The sequence below is a fragment of the Papaver somniferum genome, chromosome 1 (assembly GCF_003573695.1).
Source record: "Papaver somniferum cultivar HN1 chromosome 1, ASM357369v1, whole genome shotgun sequence".
NCBI classification, from domain to species: domain Eukaryota; kingdom Viridiplantae; phylum Streptophyta; class Magnoliopsida; order Ranunculales; family Papaveraceae; genus Papaver; species Papaver somniferum.
Genome location: NC_039358.1, coordinates 102,146,798 through 102,168,215, shown reverse-complemented (window position 1 = coordinate 102,168,215; position 21,418 = coordinate 102,146,798).

Below are 21,418 nucleotides of genomic sequence, written 5' to 3'. Positions count from 1 at the left end.
AATATTTGAAATGATAGTAGGATATGTGTTGTCCCAAATTCTTGTTGATGATGTAGTCGGGTGTTGTTGCTGATGATGGACCGTCTCGTTTGCTAGTTTCTCTGCTGTTTGATTGGATTCCCTGTAAGTATGTGTAAGTTTGACTTGTGGTATACTTACCATTAGAGTTTGGATTTCTTGAATCATTTCCCTGAGGCAAGGCACCATGGGTTGGTTTGATTTTGGTTTTGCATCATTTGAGTGAGTGCTTTTGAATCTACTTCAAACCATACCATAGGCCATTACCGTTGTTTTGTTGGTTGCTAAGAGAAGTCCTCAAGTCTCCGCCATTACTGTTGTGGTTATCCCTGGTGGTGATGCCATCGCCATGAGTACCTGTCTTGTGGTTGTCCTACACATGCATCCCGCTCCTGCTTGTCTTGGGTTACCACCCGCTGATTTTTCTGAATTTATCTTGATCAAGTTTTGTGGCGGTGGTTGCCAACCGATGAGGATGGTGGTGTATCTCAATCTTTACCTATATCTTTGTTGAGGTTCCTGGCCAGGGTATATCGGAGGTGGATGTTGTTGGACCTGTATGTATTCTGCAACCATTGTTAGTATTATGCCTCTGATTTGTGATGTTGTCATCTTATTTCTTTGATAAACTTGAGAGATTCGTGCTAATCATAAATGCCAAACGGTGAAGCAGAACATTGTTTGATTCAATGTCGGTAGACTTTGATCGAGCAGGTCTTGTATGTTGTTTGGTTTGCTGGGGTTTTTGGTTTGGGTTGGGGCTCCTTGGAAGGTGTGCGATGATGAGGTTACACAGTTGGGTAGCTTGATTGCATTCGAAGAAAAGATGTTGTTTTCTCTCTCTATGGTCGGTGCAAACTGGACATACATTGGTTGGGGTGATATGAATGTGGTGGAGCTTGTCGAAGGTCGGTAATATTTCTGAACTGACTTTCCACATGAAAAGCCTAATTTTGGTGGACATTGGATTTTCTAGATGAGTTTGAAGTCCACGGGCATGATGGTAGGGGTTGTTGTTGTTGTGATGTGGTTGTGATGGGGTACTGTTGGGTTGTGATATGAGTGTATAACCAATTTTTCCTGAGTATTCTTCATTTTTGGTGTACGGCCAAATATATATATCATGAACTTGATGTTCAGGTAGATGTATATTAATGATGTTGTGAGCCGTACTTACATCGAATGACTCATAGATGAGTTGGTGATTCCATGAGTTTGTATCATCATGAATGAGATCACCTACTTGTGTACCTTGGGCCAAAGTAGTTGTGATTGGTATATTTTGGTCTGGAATCCAATTGTCATGTATGACAGTTGTTTGTCCATTCCCAATCTTTTTAAAACATTTCTCCTGCAAAATAGAAACAAGGTTAGCTAAAATTTTCCAATATGGGATCGCAGTTGGTTTTGCTAGAATGGTGAGATGCTGTGCCATCATTGGTTCATTGTGGAGATATTTATCATCGCACATTTTCTTCCATATTGACCGGTGGTTGCTCTGCATGTGCCACACTCTTTTGAGAAGTAGTGCCTGGTTATGTTTCTTGCTCTTCCTTATTCCCAAACCACCATCCTTTTTTGCTTTAGCAAGCTTATCCCACCCGATGGGGTGCATCTTCTCTGTTGTGATGCTATGACCCCAAAAGAAATTTTTAGTGATTCAGTCCATTTTCTTGGGGATATGATCTGGTAGTATTTTGGTTTGCATCACATGATTAGATGTCGGAGTGAGGTATGCGTTAATTAACACCACTCTTCCTGCCTGGTTAACACATTTAACTACCCAACCTTGAGATTTCCTTTGAATTCTCTCCAAAAGGTCCACATAGATGTGTGTCGAGTTTCTTCCACTTTTGAATGTAACCCCCAGATATTTTGGTGGTTCCGCCATTGTGCTTATTTGAAACTGTGCTTCGAGTCTTTGGATTTTTGAAAGCCACAATTTAGGGTGATGAATGATACTAGATTTGGATCTGTTGATGTGTTGTGCTGCTGAGCATGAAAATGCATGGAGGATCTGTTGGAGTGTGTTGCAAGTTTCTGGCTTGGCCATGCACGTGATCAGTAAATCGTATGCATACATCAAATGCAGGATAGGTGGTGCTCTTTTGGAGATCTTTAGGCCTGCCAACTTTCCTGTCCATTCCAACTTTCCCAGATTTGTTGATAAAATCTCTGTACATATGATAAAAATGTATGGAGATAACCGGGTCACCTTGCCGCAATCCTCAGTTAGGTTGAATGTGGCCTTGAGTTGTGCCATTAATATTGATGCCATAGGTGACTGATGTGATGCAAGTGATGATGTAATCCATGAATTTCTTTGGAAATCCCAACTTGGTGAACGCAACTTCAACAAAACCCCAATCTAGACTATCATAAGCTTTCGTGATGCCTAGTTTTAGATCAATCTTGGGGTGTTTTGTCGGAGCGGCAGTTCGAATGTGATGGAATAGTTCTGACTCAATTGCAATGTTGTCATGAATGACTCTATTTGGTATAAAACCACTTTGAAATGGGCTTATGATGAATTGGAGAATGGGTCTCATCCTATTGACCAAGATTTTTGTTATTACTTTGTATGCTACATTGTATAATCTAATCAGCCGAAACTGGGATGGTGCGGAGGGGTTTGGGATTTTTGGAATGAAAGTGATGTTGGTATGATTGATTAGTTGTTTAAGTTGATTGAATTGGAAGAAGTGTTCCACCATAGCCCATAATGATGGTCCTGTGATGTCTGGTAGTTCTTTATATAATTTACCCATGTATCCATCAGGACCCGATACCTGCTCTGATCCGATGGAGTGAAGAGCAATATCAAATTCTTCCCTAGCGACAACTGACGTCAGAACCTCACATTGGTTATTCGTGAGTCTCGGCTGGAACCCTTCGAATAAACTCCAATCTACAATTGTTTTTGGTATTGTTTTTCAAGAAAACCAATTATGATATCAACCACTTTTTGAGGAGTTTGAGTCCAAATACCTTGGTATGTCTTGAGTTGATGGATGTGGTTGTATATCATATGGATTGAAGCTTGGGTATGGAAATAGGTTGTATTTAAATCTCTATGTTGCAATCATTGGATTCTTGGCAGTGTGTTAACGCTAGATGTGTGATCAGTAAATCGTTGTTTCCAATACACCTCCTGGCAGTGTGTTAACGCTAGATGTGTTTTTCTAGCTTGTTGTTCTTTTTGTAGCCAAAAGCTTAAAGTGTAACCTGAAGTTATGGCACATTGATGTCGTGCATGTTGAACCGAGACTTCCGCAACTCTGATGAGGGAAGGCAGATGGCCAAAGGTGGTTTTTCTCCAAACTTGTAAACTTGTAGTCATAGTTGATAATTTGTTTATAAGGTTTACGAGTGGATTGGGGTGTTGAGTTTGATTCCATGCTACATCCACCATGGCTTTGAATTGTAGGTGAAGGAACCATAGATGTTCCACTCTGAATTTTGTGGTCCTTGGCAATGTCATTACTCCTTGGATCATCAATAGTGGTGCATGGTCCGAGGCTATTTTTGGTAGGTGTTTTATTATTATGTTGGGATGTTTATCTAGCCACAACTGGTTGCATAGCCCTCGATCCAGCCTCTCCAAAATGGAAGCATCTCCACTTTGTATGTTTGACCAAGTATAAGGATCTTCTTGAAAGTCTAAGTCAATTAGTCCAAGCAAGTTGATCATGTCGATGAAGTGTTGTGTTTGTGCTGGTGTGACAGGGTTACCACCTTTCTTTTCTTGTCGACAAGTGATTTCATTAAAATCTCCCATTAACAGCCATGAAAGTTTGTGTATAGGAATTAATGAGTTGAAGTTTATCCAAAAGCCCTTTCTTGTCAGTTGATGGGGAGGAGCGTAAATTCCAATGAACAACCAAGGTTGAGGATCAAAATCAGACAAGATGTAAGCATGTATGATATTTTGATTAACTACTAATATTTGAACCTTCGGGTGAGATTTTCACATCATACTAAGCCCACCTGTCGGCTATTACAAGGGATTACATAGATATCATGAAAACCAAAAGATGCACACAGATTATTCATGGTAGAAACAGATGCTAAAGTTTCAGTTAAAAACATTAAAGACGAATGATAACTACGCGTATACTCACGTAGTTTTTGAACTGTCAAGGTGTTGTTAATTCCTTGACAGTTCCAAGCCAAGTGATTCATAATGGATGCGAGTGTTGGCTTTTACCAACAACTCTCTTTCCTTTGTCACTGCTTCCTGCTTCAGCTGTATCATCTTCATCCAAAGAAAGATACCAAGCTGGTTTGGTTTGATTGGGGCTAGGTTCAGGGGTTGGTGTTGGAGGCTTAGTTGAACGGATGGTGTTGTCTGGGTGAAGGAATCTGGTGGATCTAGGGTTTCGAGTTCTGATTGTTGGTTCTTCATGCTGGGGTTGTAGATTTCTGGTGGAATCGGGAGATAAAGCATAAGTTGAGAGATATTTTCTGGTTTTTGGTGGTGGTGGTGGTGCTGCAAAGTCAGCAGTAGGTGGGATATTGAGGTGTTGTGGTATGTTTTTCCTTTGGTGTTTGAACTTTCTTTTTTAAGTCTGAATGGGTGTTGGAGGTTCAGGATTGGGTGCTAGGAAGTGATTGTGTGTGACTTTGACATACGGTTCACCAACTATTTGAAAAGACAGAATAGTTGCTACGACAAATTTTAATGTCATCTTTAGATGGTATGTGATCAAAAATTTTACTCTCACACTACTGGAGCTATTTCAATATAGCGGTATCACAATAAACCATTTTATCTTATCTTATCTTATATATACTATAATTAAAAAAAGACCCCTTTTTGGTGAAGCCTTCTTTTTGGTTGGTCACAAAAAGACAAAATAACTTGGTGTCATCCTGATATTACTAATATGACCTTAAATATCAACCACTATTATACATATATGTTTAAGGATGAAAATGTACATTGAATCAGTGTTTCTATATTCACAATAATGCCATTGTTTTAAAAATAGATCAAAAAATTTAAAACTTAAATATCTTTTAAAATGCACAACGAATTTTCGCAAAATTAATATATTTGGAAAGTTCTTTGAATTATCCATGTAATGAGTACAAATAAGAATATTTTTATTTTAACATTTTTTTTTTAAATTTGGTGTTGTTAAAAGAATCAAATTCAAGCATGCGCATCGCATGTGTGTTCGTACAAGTATATATAATAAAACTTTGAAAAATAAAATAATTGTCAATTGGATTAAAAGAGAGAGGATCCATTGATTAGCAAGGTGTCTTGTCTCTTATCACTATATACCTTGTTTTGATTGTAATGCACGAACTAAAGAACTCTTTTACCTTTGTTGCAAATCGAATTTCGACTGAAGTAATTAGGAGTATACTCCAAAATAGATAGATCACATTAAAAAAACTTCATATATTTATTTCTTTTTAAGAAGTATATTTATGACCAATTTTGATAATGCTCCTCGACGATTGACCATTCAACATAGATCCTAAATCTTTTCTGTATATGTAAGAGAAGAGAAACGAGAGAGTAAGGAAACTTGGGATGTGAGAAGAGAAGACTATCAGAATTCATTCTGGGCATCTGAAAAAGTGGGGGTACAACAACCTCCCCCAATATTTCGTATAGAAATATGTATGGACCAACTCCAATATACTTTTAAGAGAATCAACTAGACAGTCAGACTCAATCTTAAAGAAAAGTATATCAAAGAGTTATATCTCAATTTCTCGATTCAATCCTTAATCAAGCAAATAGAAATCTCCGAATCTAATTGAATACATGAGAATTAACTTGAAAGGTACCAAAGACCAATGTTCAAGGATCAATAAATTTCAATCAATAACCAAAGGATGGATGTACCAATTGATTGATTCAACACACAACCTGTGATATTTCAATTATATGAAAACATATAATGCGGAAAAGAAATAACACAGACACCAGAAGTTTTGTTAACGAGGAAACCTCAAATGCATAAAAATCCCAGGACCTAGTCCAGATTGAACACACACTGTATTACGCCGCTACAGACACTAGCCTACTACAAACTAACTTCGGCCTGGACTGTAGTTGAACCCCAATCAATCTCACACTGATCCAAGGTATAGTTGCGCTCCTTACGTCTCTGATCCCAGCAGGATACTACACACTTGATTACCTTAGCTGATCTCACCCACAACTAATAGTTGCTACGACCCAAAGTCGAAGACTTTAATAAACAAATCTGTATCACACATAAAAGAATACAGGAATAGATAAATCCGTCTCCCACAGAAATACCTACGAGATTTGTTCCGTCTTTTGATAAATAAATGTGAACAAGAACCAATTGATATACCAGACTTAAATTCCCGAAGAACATCCTAGAAATATCAACCACCTCACAATAATCTTAATTGAAAAGACGAGGGTACCAAAATATATCTCAAGCTTTAACTTTTCATACCTATAAAACCTTTCTCTGAAAGTGATTGTCTATAGACAGAGTCGAGACAATATAACTAATCGGTTCACACTTCGTGTGATCGTCTATGGATACGAGATCGAGACAATACAACAACGAAGTATGTTACTTGATAAAAAGGTTCAGACTTAACCAAACACAATAGGATTCACTTATCAATTAAATATGAATTAACGTTTGTGTAATTGACTTTAATAATAATAAAAGAATTATAATGCGGAAATATAAAGTAAATGACACAACAAGATTTTGTTAACGAGGAAACCACAAATGCAGAAAAACTCTGGGACCTTGTCCAGAATTGAATACTCTCAGGATTAAGCCGCTACACAAAATTACACCTAACTTCGTATAGTTGAGACCAAGCAACTAAACCTATAGTTCACCTAGTTCCGTCTGTATTCCACGCCTCCAACTTATAAATAAGTCACGTACTTGGAACAATTCCTTTGGTTCGTATTAAAAACAGTAAAGGAACAACAAATCTGTTTGGTATCAACTCACTTCAACCAAGTGATATAAGTCGGACAAAGGCTCTTCCGTTTATCTTAACATAAACTCCTTCGTCAGGTCCTTAGATCTATATTATGTTCAATTACCGAAGTAATCGTTTAAGATTAAGCCAACAACCCTCTTAATCCAAAGAATTGTGTTGATGCCGATCCACTCAATTAATCAATCCAATCTACCACAAGGATAAACCGATTATTAATTGGATCCTCTTTTACCGAAACAAGTATTGTGCATACCAAAGATTATAAACCCAAGTCAGATATTCAATATCTTCTTTGTCTTCAAATATTCTTAAATCTTCAATAAAAACCTGCACACAATCACTTGAATCTCTTGTGATCAATCACGCACAAAACAGAGTCTGTTAACAACGGATTATCACAAGATCGTCTTTAGAACTAACAACAGTCTAAAGATCCATGTCGAAACTCTGAACTAGTTTGAGTGAATCTTATATCAGAAGAGAAGATTCTCAAGCATAAACAAACTAGGTGCAATCAGATTTCAACTACCGTTATTCAATCAAATCAATCGAAAACAAAAGATAAACCGCAATTATCTAGTTTCCCACCAACGGTACACGCTAGAGCTTCTCAATCCCAAAGAAGACTTTAAACTAAGCGTCCATAAGAGATTTCACCTAATTAGGTTACTTTCCTCTCCGAATAGGCGGCTACACCAGTAACAACAACAAAAGAGGAAGTCTGCTGTTACGAAGGGCTAGTTTGCTAGAAAGGCGAACTTCAAGTATTTATAGACAAGGAAGTTTGGACACCAAGGAATTTCCAAAACCGAAAATATTCTCAAGATATTCATTAAAGCACAAATTCGGTTTCCATAATTCCTGAAATGCTCTGTCCAAAAATAATGATCGAAATCTCTCGGAAAATCTAATTAGTAAATGCACATTACTAATTCTTATATTTCCCTACAAAATGAAATTAATAGCCTTAATTAAAAGATTCTTAGTTTACTTATGTTTCGATCCTGGGATTCTCTTCCCTTAGCTGTTAAGGAATAACTTTGAACAATTAAAGAAATAAATATTCATAGCACATGTTCAAAGTATGTCGACATCCTTACTTTGTACGTTTTTTTCACACTTACAATCTTGAAACCGATTTGCCAACTTCCAAACAAGTTTAGAATTGGTTCATCTGACTTTCAAGAACTATGCGATTGATCAAACAAACATTCAATCACAGTCACTGGTTTAACGGTTCTACCAAAACAAGTTCCGGTTCTGTTTACGGGTGAAAACTGTTTCTACTGATTTTGGTAAATTTGGGTGTGTGGATGAGAAACGAATCTAAACCCTAAACAAATGCACTGCACGGGAGTGCTTTTGATTCGAGAGATCAATCTATACAATTCTAGCCTAAACCAAGAAATGTCCGTTCCAGACTTGCTTCGGTCACAAAGCGAAGGAGATGGGGTTGATCTTAGGGAGGGAAGCGAAGAAGGTGTTGAGATTGTGAAGGTGTTGGCTATTTATGACTTGTATCAGAATGATGAACTGGCTTGCACAATGAAAGCTATCAGTTCTGGGTGTTTTCTGAATACTGTGACAACACTTGGTTTTTTCTGTGTCGTTTGGAAATAGGTGAAGGACCTATTTATACAAGTCATTGAGCGCAACCCTCATCTCTTAGTAAGTGGAGGAGGTGAAGTGATGGAGTAGTGGGGTCGTGTAGGAGTGGTGATTGTCACACGATCACACCTTTGCCCACTTTCCTCATCACTGTTAACCGTCCACCTTTTCCTGACACGTTCTAGTAATGGCGCGTTACACACTGCACGCTGTAAACCGCCAGACCAGTACCCCGGTAAGTATCCCCAAGTTTGTGACATGCTTGATGTCTCAAATGAGCGGATTGTGGGACCCACTGCAGGAAATAACATACGGTGCTATTAAGTTAAATAACTAAGTTATTTAAGGAATCGATATTTATGAAATATCGTGTATGCTCGATGCATGTAATGCATCGAAAACAATAAATATATACGAAGCATCATTGTTTTAAAGCTTAACCGAATAAGTCGCAGATTAAGCGTTTTAAAATAGAATCACGTCCAACCATCTTCGAGTGATCGTTTGGAGGCCACATGGGTGAGCCATCCCCCGGTCGATCACTCCCTGTGGCAGAGTTGCGGACAATGATCATCGAGATGCTTCATTGGTTACCTAGTCTTTAACTTAGGCTGTCCGACCAAGATGGCAAAGTTGGACGGAAGAGATGGTTTACGGTATATATTCGCGACCGTTGATGGAATTTTAGGATTTTAGGAGGTGCGCAAGCATCCCTCTTTGGCTTGACCGAATCCACACATGGGCGCCGATTTTGGTGGGACCGGCCGGTCATGCATGGAGACGGCCCGTTGTTGTGCACGCCTATACCTCTCCGTCCCGTGAAGTCTTGATGTAGGCCACTCAATTTGACTGGCAAAGATGAGTGGTCGTGATCGATTTGCGACAGAAATCCATTGCCGCAAAGGATTAAAGGCTGTGTGACATGCCACTTTGGGATGCACATTTCGAGGTGCCGAGTCCTAGTCTGCCTAGGCCGACCGGCTACATGCAAAGGTGGGCCCACAGTGATCATTTTGACACTCTTGGGACCTCTTAAGTATATATCTACACCCTCCATCCAGGCTGGCGAAGATGGATGGTCGTGATCGAAGTACGACAGATATGCAACGCTGTAAACCCTAATTAGGGTTTTGGAACAGTCACATATATGTGACTTTGTCCAAATGGTTTGGCAAGCTATGCTTCTCCTTTGGAGAGACCGATCGTGCGGGGCCCATGTTGGGCTGATGCTGAACATATGTGCACCTCCCTGATGGTCCTAGGTATGATCTAAGCCATCCAAACATGTTGGCTAAGTTGGATGGTTGTGATCGATTTAAGATATTAGTGGAATTTCCGCGACCCTTAGAAGCATCACGCCTGTCGTGGTTTGAGCAATCGTTTCATTGCTTCACGGCCTTGCCGTGAAAAAACCGATCGGGTGAGGGAGAAGTGGGCCCGCTGACGTGTGCGTTAGCGCTTCTATGATCATTCATGGGATGATCTAATCCGTCCAACTAGGCTGGCGAAGTTGGACGGTCGTGATTGTTTTAAGACTGTTTTGGACAGTCCATGCTCGATCGAGCTTTCTTCCACAGCAGCACGGCCACCTTATTTAGGACTGGCATTTGGTACGCTGGGAAGTATGGTGTGGTGTTCGACCGGCAGGGGCATTAGTTGGCCCGCCGGCGGTCATTACGGTGAACGCCTGCTCCTGCTAGGGTTTGGCTAGGCTGGTTAAATCATGTGGCCAACTTGCCGGCCGTGATTGTTTCTGAGACTGATACGGACAGTCCAGATTTCCTTTAAGGAAATTATTCGATCGAGCTGTTTCGCGTCGATTAGAAATTCTCTTTGTCAGAGAGTGATGCAGCCTGTACTGGTATTTCGTGCATGTCCCAAAATTGGCACTTGTAGATTCATGTTACTCTGCTGAGAGTGAACACTCAGTCGTCATGCCATGCTAATAATGAGAGTTCGGCTAGGAACAACACAAGAAATACTAGGAAAATCATGCATTAATTAATAATGCTAAAATTCACAGAATATTTGGGATTGTTGCTGCAAGCACCATTCTGGGCGAATTTTGTGTATTTATTGAATTGATTCGAATAAATAAAGTGAAGAGGTACTCATCACTTATCAAACGGCTTTACCCTTTGCAGGATGTCGGCGCATTATCAAACGGCTTTACCCTTTGCACGATGTCAGCGCATTAAATTTGGTTTTACAATTTTAGCCCTGAACTAAAATCCACCATCAACATTAAGTCCCCTTCCTAGCACGCAATGGTTTCACTATTGTGGGGTATGCATTAGATGGTGACAAATAAAGATAAAACTTATGAGACAAAGTTAGATGTTACCAGGAGAGATGGATCGTCCTGTCCTTGGAGCATGTGACGTTCAAGAGGCGTCCAGGTGAGCGTTCCCCTAGCATGATGTCGGTTGGCCCCAGGTAGATTAGGCATATTGTTGGTTGGATTCTCAAACTATTCATGACGATGTCGTAATCCCCGACTCTGATTAGGACGAACCCTATCATGAGTAATATCCTTAAAAGGCTGCTGAAGCAATTTCTGAAAAAGATGTTGAAGCAGCTCCCAAAGAGATTGGTGATGCAGCTTCTGAAAAGCGTGTTGAAGCGGCTTCTGAAGCGAACGTCGAGGCGGCTCCTGAAGAGAGCGTTGAAGCAGCTTCTGGAGCGAACGTCGAAGCGGGTCCCGGAGAGAGTGCTGAAGCAGCTTCTGAAGCGAACGTCAAGGCGGCTCCTGGAGAGAGTGTTGAAGCAGCTTCTGGAGCGAACGTCGAAGTGGATTCTAGAGAGAGCGTTGAAGCGGCTTCTTCTTCTGGAGAGAGCGTTAAAGCGCCTTTTTCCTGAGAGAGCGTTGAAGCGACTTCTGATGGAAGGAGCGTTGAAGCGGCTTGTTCTGGAGAGAGTGTTGAAGCGGATTCTTCTTCAGTTTGACTTCCCCTTGCGAATTACATGCTTCTTGATTGACCATCTCTCTTGTGTTGAATAAGTTCTTGACTGACGGCGCAGGAATTTCATGCCGAGCCTCAGTCCCCAAGCGTGATTTATATGGTTATATCTTGTATGGTCGGTGGGTTTACCATAAAGATATCGCCATCTCTCCTCCGTGACTCTATTACTTCTCCGTGAGAAAATAAAATATGCAGAAGTTCGGATTACCTATGTCCGTAGTGGTTGTTGCTATGGTGAAGCTCGTGCACTGGTATCAACAAACGAACAACGGTTCTTAGCTGCAGCTGTGATCAGAAGAGACTGGCAGGAAGAGGCGTGATAGCTACGGGCACGAACTTGACGGTCTTCATATAGTGGTATAGCTTGTCTCGAGGGAGAAGCTAATGATGGAACCGACAGCTTCCTTGATGTTTCCTCATGGAATGAAAAAGAGGGAGACAGTCCCCTGCCCACGAGTATCCACTGAGCCTTCGACTTGATGGACGTTGTCACGCTGGGTTCATGAGGTCGTCTTTACATCTGCGTTTCATTTTATAGACGTCCAGGAATATCATTGGTCTTTGACAATACGTCTGCTCTCTTGAGTATATCCTCGTCTTTGGACATCTTGGAATCATAATGATAGCGTGCTTGCATCTCTCTAAATTCACCATCTTTGAGATGGGCAGCGCTAAGCAGTCCCCAGTCATACTCCTCTGCCATTATAACCTTTGGATCGTGTCTTTGAGGAGTAGGGAAGTTCCTCCATGCGAATGACTTAACTAATAGGCTCTGCAAATATGATGAAGATCTTTTCATGGAGAATCTGTATGTACCTCTCAAGTCCCAGGTGCAATCTCCTTTGGTAACGCAGCTAATTCTTCTACGGGAGGCGAAATTCTGAAAGCGTCTATCATTGATGTTGCAGACATCGTTATCTTCTTGAGGATGCTCCCTTGAGGTGTCGGCTTCAGTAGATCTGAAGATGTCCCGCGCTCGCTCTCGTCCGGGATGACATAATAGGCGAACCCTTTATGATGATTTGGAGATGACAGTATTCGTTGAATCTTCCGAAACGCTTCTTGTTGTAGTGCGGTCCAGACGAAACTTGCTCTTTTCTTCAGCAAGGGGGTGAATGAAGCAACAAGATGGGATATATCAGGTATAGAACGTCGAATGTAGTTCACCTTGCCCATGAAGCCTTGGAGTTCCTTCACAGTTCACGGAGGCGGCATCGTGAGGATAGCTCTGGTCTTGGATGGGTCCACTTTGATTCCCTCAACAGTCACCTGGAATCCCAGAAATTTTCCTGAAGAAACGCCGAAAGCGCATTTCAACGGATTCATCTTCAACTTGTATTCATGGCACTCGAACACTTGTCATAAGACACCTGTGTGGGCCTCCCGAGCTTTTGATTTGACTATTATATCATCCACGTAGTCTTCAACTTGCTTATGCATCACGTCGTGGAAGATTGCCGTCATAGCGCGTTGATACGTTGCACCGGCATTCTTTAAACCAAATGGCATTACAGTATAATAAAAACTTCCGAGAGGAGTTCGAAAAGCTGTCTTACTTGCGTCATGCTCATACATCCTTATCTGATTGTAGCCGCTATATCCATCCATGATGGAGAACATGCCGTGTCCGCTGGTAGCATCTACTAGCATGTCGATGTTAGGTAGAGGAAAATCGTCTTTGGGGCAGCATCTGTTCAAGTCTCTGAAATCCACGTAGCACCTGATCTGTCCATTTTTATTTTTCACTGGAACCACATTATCCAACCAGGTCGAATGATGAATGAGTTTAATGAAGCCAGCAGTTAGCAATTTCTGAATCTCAGTCTTGATTTGCTCTTTTACCTCGTGCCTGAATTGCCTTGGATATTGTTTGACCGACTTGGATCCAGGTATGACATGTAGATGATGGGTGACAAATTTTTTATCTAAGCCGGGCATTTCTTCGTACGTCCAAGCGAATATGTCCTTGTATTCTTTGAGAAGTTCCACGAGCTTCGTGCGTTCATCCGTACACAAGGTTGAGCTGATGGAGATAGGTCTAGGAGATTCCTCATTCTCGATGTTAACGATTTAGAGCTCATCAGTTGTAGAGTTGGTGCCATCCTGCAACTGTCGTGGAGCATCTAACACTTCTTCTTGTGGCCCGTTGTTGTTGTAGCATTCCGTTGGGCGGAGAGACTGGGTAACAGTCTCCCCTGCTAATTGCTAATAGCGGCGTCGGTACACGGTTTTCCCTTTCTGGTCACGGATTGCCACAAAAGTTTGTTCCCTCTTAGTGTGAGCGTGGGTCGCGGCTTCATATGATGAAGAAGAATTGGGACGCCTTGTCATCAAAGATGCATCGTGGGGCTTAGCCTTCAATGATGCAAGTCGGTCCTCCTCCCGGATTGACGCCCACGTGGGGAGTGGGATGTAATGAACTTTGTCTGATTCTTCGCGCGGAGCTTCTCTTGGTTCAAACAATTCCACTACACATATTGGTGTGTAAGGAGACAATGATGCAGGGATACGAACGACTTCTTTATTCAGCATAGTCTTTAGGCATTGGTGATACGTCGAGGGGACGATTCTATTGTCATGAAACCATGGTCTCCCCAGTATCATATGGTAGTCCGGCTCCTTTTCTACGACTTAGAATTTCACCTTTGATTGGACGGGCCCTACAGAAAAATTCAGATTGACATAACCGTACATGTTGGTTTGGTTTCCTTCAAATTCTGTCATCGTGGTAGGCTGTCGCACAATCTTTCTTGGGAGAACCTTGGCCGTCCTGAGTGTCTTAAGAGTAATCACATTCGAAAACGCTCCCGTGTCGATGAGGGCCCTCTTGAACTCTGAATCCTTGATGTGTGCATTAACGTGTAGGGACCAGTTGTGACCTTCTTCCGCCGCCATGTATTTTTCTGTAAATGTAACATTATTCACAGACATCTCTGGTTTTTTTGAGGCTTCTGGACGCAAAGGAGTTAAATGCACGTCCAGGGCTATCTGGTTGATTGCAGTAAATATCTCTGTCCGCTGATTCTTCGAGAGGTGTAAAATTTCGCATAAACTTTCCACTAGAGAAGTCGCTTCTTGATCCACCGGCCTCTGGTTCATAGTGAAACTATTGACTTGAGGAGGATCGTTGCGAGGATCAGTCCCCAGTGTAGAAATCTCCGTGACAGGAGAACCGCTCATATCTGATGTCATCTTGATAAGGAGATCGAGTATGTCGTTTATTGTTTCTTTGATCAGGTCCATGTTCTTCGTATGAATCTCCTGCACCCGTGCTAACTCGATCAATGTTGGGATTCTTCTGGTTACACCATCAGATACACCGTTGGGAAGAGGAATATCTTCGTTGGGGGAACTTCGACCGGGATTTGAAATTATTGGGGGAGTCCTAAGACCAACCATATTGAAATCAACCAAATGGGATTGGGTATTGAAGAAATTGACTTCACAACCGAGAGATTAATCTCCTACTGTGGTCGCCAGTTGTATATGGGTGAAAATTGTTTCTACTGATTTTGGTAAATTTGGGTGTGTGGATGAGAAACGAATCTAAACCCTAAATAAATGCACTGCACGGGAGTACTTTTGATTTGAGAGATCAATCTATACAATTCTGGACTAAACCAAGAAATGGCTGTTCTAGACTTGCTTCGGTCAAAAAGCGAAGGATATGGGGTTGATCTTAGGGAGGGAGCGAAGAAGGTGTTGAGATTGTGAAGGTGTTGGCTATTTATGACTTGTATGAGAATGATGAACTGGCTTGCACAATGAAAGCTATAAGTTCTGGGTGTTTTCTGAATACTGTGACAACACTTGGTTTTTTCTGTGTCGTTTGGAAATAGGTGAAGGGCCTATTTATAAAAGTCATTGAGCGCAACCCTCATCTCGTAGGAAGTGGAGGATGTGAAGTGATGGAGTAGTGGGGTCATGTAGGAGTGGTGATTGTCACACGATCACATCTTTGCCCACTTTCCTCATCACTGTTAACCGTCCACCTTTTCCTGACACTTTCTAGTAATGGCGCGTTGTACGCTGCACGCTGTAAACCGCCAGACCAATACCCCATTAAGTATCCCCCAGTTTGTGACATGCTTGATATCTCGAGTGAGCGGATCGTGGGACCCACTGCAGGAAATAGCATGCGGTGCTATTAAGTTAAATAACTAAGTTATTTAAGGAATCAATATTTATGAAATATCGTGTATGCTCGATGCATGTAATGCATCGAAAATAATCAATATGTATGAAGCATCATTGTTTTAAAGCTAAACCGAATAAGTCGCAGATTAAGCGTCTTAAAACAACATCACGTCCAACCATCTTCGAGTGATCGTTTGGAGGAAACACGGGTGAGCCATCCCCCGGTCGATCACTCCATGTGGCAGAGCGGCGGACAGTGATCATCGAGATGCTTCATTGGTTGCCTAGTCTTTAACCTAGGTTGTCCGACCAAGCTGGCAAAGTTGGACGGACGAGATGGTTTACGGTATATATTCACGACCGTTGATGGAATTTTAGGGTTTTAGGAGGTGCGCAAGCATCCCTCTTTGGCTTGACCGAATCCACACATGAGCGCCGATTTTGGTGGGACCGACCGGTCATGCGTGGAGACGGCTCGTTGTTGTGCACGCCTATACCTCTCCGTCCCGTGAAGGCTTGATTTAGGCCACTCAATTTGACTGGAAAAGATGAGTGGTCGTGATCGATTTGCGACAGAAATCCATTGTCGCAAAGGATTAAAGGTTGCGTGACATGCCACTTTCGGGCGCACGTTTCGAGGTGCCGCGTCATAATCTGCCTAGGCCGACCGGCTACATGCAAAGGTGGGCCCACAGTGATCACGTTGACACTCTTGGGACCTCTTAAGTCTATATTTACACCCTCCATCCAGGCTGGCAAAGATGAATGGTCGTGATCGAAGTACGACAGATATGCAACGCTGCAAACCCTAATTAGGGTTTTGAAACAGTCACGTATATGTGACTTTGGCCAAACGGTTTGGCGAGCTATGCTTCTCCTTTGGAGAGACCGATCGTTCGGGGCCCATGTTGGGTTGATGGTGAACATATGTGCACCTCCCTGATGGTCCTAGGTATGATCTAATCCATCCAAACATGCTGGCTAAGTTGGATGGTTGTGATCGATTTAAGACATTAGTGGAATTTTCGCGACACTTAGAAGCATCACGCCTGCCGTGGTTTGAGCAATCGTTTTATTCCTCCACATCCTTGCCATGAGAAAACCGATCGGGTGAGGGAGAAGTGGGCCCGCTAACGTGTACGTTAGCGCTTCTATGATCATTCATGGGATGATCTAATCTGTCCAACTAGGCTGGCGAAGTTGGACGGTCGTGATTGTTTTAAATCTGTTTTGGACAGTCCATGCTCGATCGAGCTTTCTTCCACAGCAGCGCGGCCACCTTATTTGAGGGATGGCGTTTGGTGCGCTGGGAAGTATGACGTGGTGTTCGACCGGTTGGGGCATAAGTTGGCCTGTCGGAGGTCATCACGGTGAACACCTGCTCTTGCTAGGGTTTGGCCAGGCTGGTTAAATCATGTGGCCAACTTGCGCTGCCGTGATTGTTTCTGAGACTGATACGGACAGTCCGGATTTCCTTTAAGGAAATTAAGTACATTCGATCAAGTTGTTTCGCGTCGATTCGAAATTCTTTTTGTCAGAGAGTGATGCAGCCTGTACGGGTATTTCGTGCATGTCCCAAAATTGGCACTTGGAGATTCATGTTACTCTGCTGAGAGTGAACACTCAGTCGTCATGCCATGCTAATAATGAGAGTTCGGCTAGGAACAACACAAGAAATACTAGGAAAATCATGCATTAATTAATAATGCTAAAATTCACAGAATATTTGGGATTGTTGCTGCATGCACCATTTTGGGTGAATTTTGTGTATTTATTGAATTGCTTTGAATAAATAAAGTGAAAAGGTACTCATCACTTATCAAACGGCTTTACCCTTTGCAGGATGTCAGCGCATTATCAAACGACTTTACCTTTACAGGATGTCAACGCATTAAATTTGGTTTGACAATTTTAGCCCTGAACTAAAATCCACCATCAACAGGTTCTACCTTCCATGTGAGTACTGTGCATAGTCACACTAGCTTTCCAAAATTCGGTTGACTAGGTACTAGGATCGGTTACCCACATATATATGGTATCTAACTTATATGTGTTGCACATGTCCATAGGATCGGTTTTGCCTAAAAACATGTTGTACATGTTCATAGGATCGGTTCCCCTTTCTGCTATGAACCTTGCTGCATCCCATACAAGGATCGGTTCCCCTTTGTGATGTACTGCACCTCTTACTAGCATCGGTTCCCCTTTCCCATATTTGGTCAGACATAAAATCACAAACCCGATCATACCATCTCAGGTGATTACTTAGGATCGGTTTCACTAATAAAAGTCATACCAATACATAAGTCAGGCATTTGTAAATAGTTCTACCAAGAACACAAACAAGTTGTGAGCGGTTATACTCAATCACACACATTGGTTGTTCATAATATATGCAATGAATAAACAAAACCAATAACACCTGACAATTTCCTTTTCGGTTCACAAACAAGTTTATGAACTTACTTCCTCAGAACACATATAGAACATTGTTCCCCAGGATGAAATTCTCACCTTATACCCATACATAATCACAATAGCATTCAAATGATTATGGCGATGTCTTATCTACAAAGTTTAATGGTTAAGTAATAAACCTTGTATTGTATTCCTTAATACTATGTCTATCTAGAGTTCAAATATGCTTCACAGTTTTGTTTTCAATATGCACGACTTGAAAGATACGTTGGGGAATGAAACAGTTCAAGTCAAATATCACTAACCTCAAGTGGAAGGATGATTGTTGTCGTTGTAGCTCCTTGCTTCTTCACATATTCAAGACTTCGCAATACTTGTAATGTCTCATATCCTAATACTTTCAAGCTAACCTATACGAAGTTGACTCTAGTACATAATCAAGCGACTCTTAACATGAGTTTTGATTCACTAAAATATGACAACCAAACTTGATATACCAATGCTTGGTGGGTTCAACCGAGCCATGCTCTAACATTAATCGACTAACGAAACAAGATATTGTGGAATTAAAAACGATGAGACGAAGATGTTTGTGACTAATTTTCTATCTTTCCTATCGGAGAAATTAATCTCAAGCTAATCTTACGATTGAACTCAATCACGATAGAAACATCAAGATCAGATCACGCAACTACAAAGAAAATAGTTGGGTTTGGCTTCACAATCCCAATGAAATCTTCAAGTCGTTAACCTACAGGGTCTTGGTAGAATCCTAAGGTTAAAGGAGAATCGACTCTAGATTATACAACTAGTATCACACAGGAGGTGTGGGGATTAGGTTTCTCAGTTGCTAGATTTCTCCTTTATATAGTCTCCAATTCAGGGTTTGCAATCTAAGTTACCTTGGTAAAAAAGCATTCAATATTCACCGTTAGATGAAAATCTAATTAGATTCAAGCTAATATCTTTCAACCGCTAGATCGAACTTAGCTTGTTATACACAAATGAAATGCACGTTCGTTAAGTTTGTGTAACCGTAGCTAAACGTGTACACCTAGTTGGTTCAACAGTAGTTAACCAATGGTTAGCCATATGAGCACTTTCATAACAACCTTATTCATCTTCACCATAACTAGTTCAAATGACTCAAAAGAACTAGTTAGGGAGTTGTTCAAATGCTTAGATCTCATAGAAGTATATAAGACACAATCGAAGCGAAAACGATTTTGATTCACTCGAATCGATTCATGAACATTATAGCCACGGTTTGCAAATATGCATTCCTTAGTTTATATATGTCTTAGTTCACGAATAAACCGTTTTTAGAAAATAACCCACTCAAGTATGCATACCGGTACGCATACTTAAGTACACGGATTGAGTTTGTTTTCAATTCACAAACTCCAGCAGAAATTCACGGGATGTGAACGCAGTACGCGTACGGGTACGCGGACTTAGCTTCCGGACATCCTGAACCAGTAAAGTACACATACTTTAGTTCAAGGATTTTGGACTTACACAAGTATGAGTTCACATACAATGTTTATATCCATTCAAGGTTATATATTCTAAACTCTCATTTCAATCATTGAAACATTCTTAGAGGATGTTAAATAGAGGTTATTCACACACTTTTTTTCATCAAAGCGATTTTCAAGATATTGAAATAATTAACATGACTTTCGTCACTTGTAAAGATGAACTTGGACGAAGTGAAAGCTTACCAACACATATTTCGAGAAATAGATAAGCGAGATAAACTCGGCTCGAAATAGCAAATGTGTATAATCGAGCAAAGAACGCCAACCCGTAGAGCAAATTTTTGTTGTGAAGACAATGAATCCAAGAATACTCAAAATGGTTCAGAATTGAGGTTAAGGGAGTCAATAGTTCACGAACAGTTTGGGTTTCTTTCTTATCGTTCTCAAATTGTTTAAGAAGAAGAAGAGGCGAGGAGAACGAAGTTAGTTTTCCTCTTTTAATGTGTCGAGCGGTGGTACTCGAACCAATTAACCGTGTTCTGGAACAAGATTCCAATATGAACAAGGTTTAGGTTCTGAGTGTGTGAACCGCACATGTGCTGACTAAGGCTTGTTTGTTTTAACAAATTGGGCCATCATATTTGGAGCAAGGCTTATCAAATACAATTGCGAGATACCCATGAATAATCATACATGTAGCAAAAAGATCTTGTACACCATGACACCAAGAGATAGTTTCCTTCCAGCAGCTCTTACATCTTACAGTATTGGAGGAAACCCAAGGAACTGTTTCTATAGGTTTTTCAAAGAACATCCAGAGAGCACAATAAAAATTGTGTTTCTGATTTCTTATTTTATACCTTATGAGAAACAATTTCTGCAGATAATTTTTAGTATTGCATAGGAAAACTCTTTTTGGTAAAAACAGATATCCTTGCTTCTTTAATGAAGACAATACTATTATCTTGATAGGAAGTGTCAGGAATTGAGCACTGAATCAATTCATGCCTTGAGATGATATTCTCTGAAAACTCCTCTTGTAAGTTGTTTAGTTTATTGCAACTAATTTGATTACACCGAGGAGGAGCATTGCTCTCACTAGTTTATTTATCATAACATGATTTAGCCTGTCAAACGATTCTTGTTCATTCTGGAGAAATAGATCAACATCGGAAGTTAAGCTTTCAAGTTTCTTTTCAATTCCTGAAAAAACTTCAAGGGATTTTAAACCTGGTGGAGGTTTAGATAGAATTTCTTCTACGGAGTTAATTAAATCAGACATGGAAGAGAATTCTGGAATCCCTGGATCTGGTGGTGCATTTATTGAGATAACACTTATGTCCATAGAGTCAGATCGCTACAAGCACAAACTTATGAGGTCTCTAAACGTGTTTGCCTGCTCTGATACCAATTGAAAAAGTGGGGGTACAACAAGCTCACCCAATATTTCGTTTAGCAATCTGTATGGACTAACTCCAATATACTTTTAAGAGAATCAACTAGATAGTCAGACTCAATCTTAAAGAAATATCAAAGAGTTATATCTCAATTTCTCGATTCAATCCTTACTCAAACAAATAGAAATCTACGAGTCTAATTGAATACAAGAGAAATTAACTTGAACGGTACCAAACACCAATGTTCAAGGATCAATTAATTTCAATCAACAACCAAAGGTTGGATTTACCAATTGATTGATTCAACGCACAACCTGTGATATTTCAATTATATAACAAAATATAATGCGGAAAAGAAATAACACAAACACCAGAAGTTTTGTTAACGAGGAAAACGAAAATACAGAAGAATCCCGAGATCTAGTCCAAATTG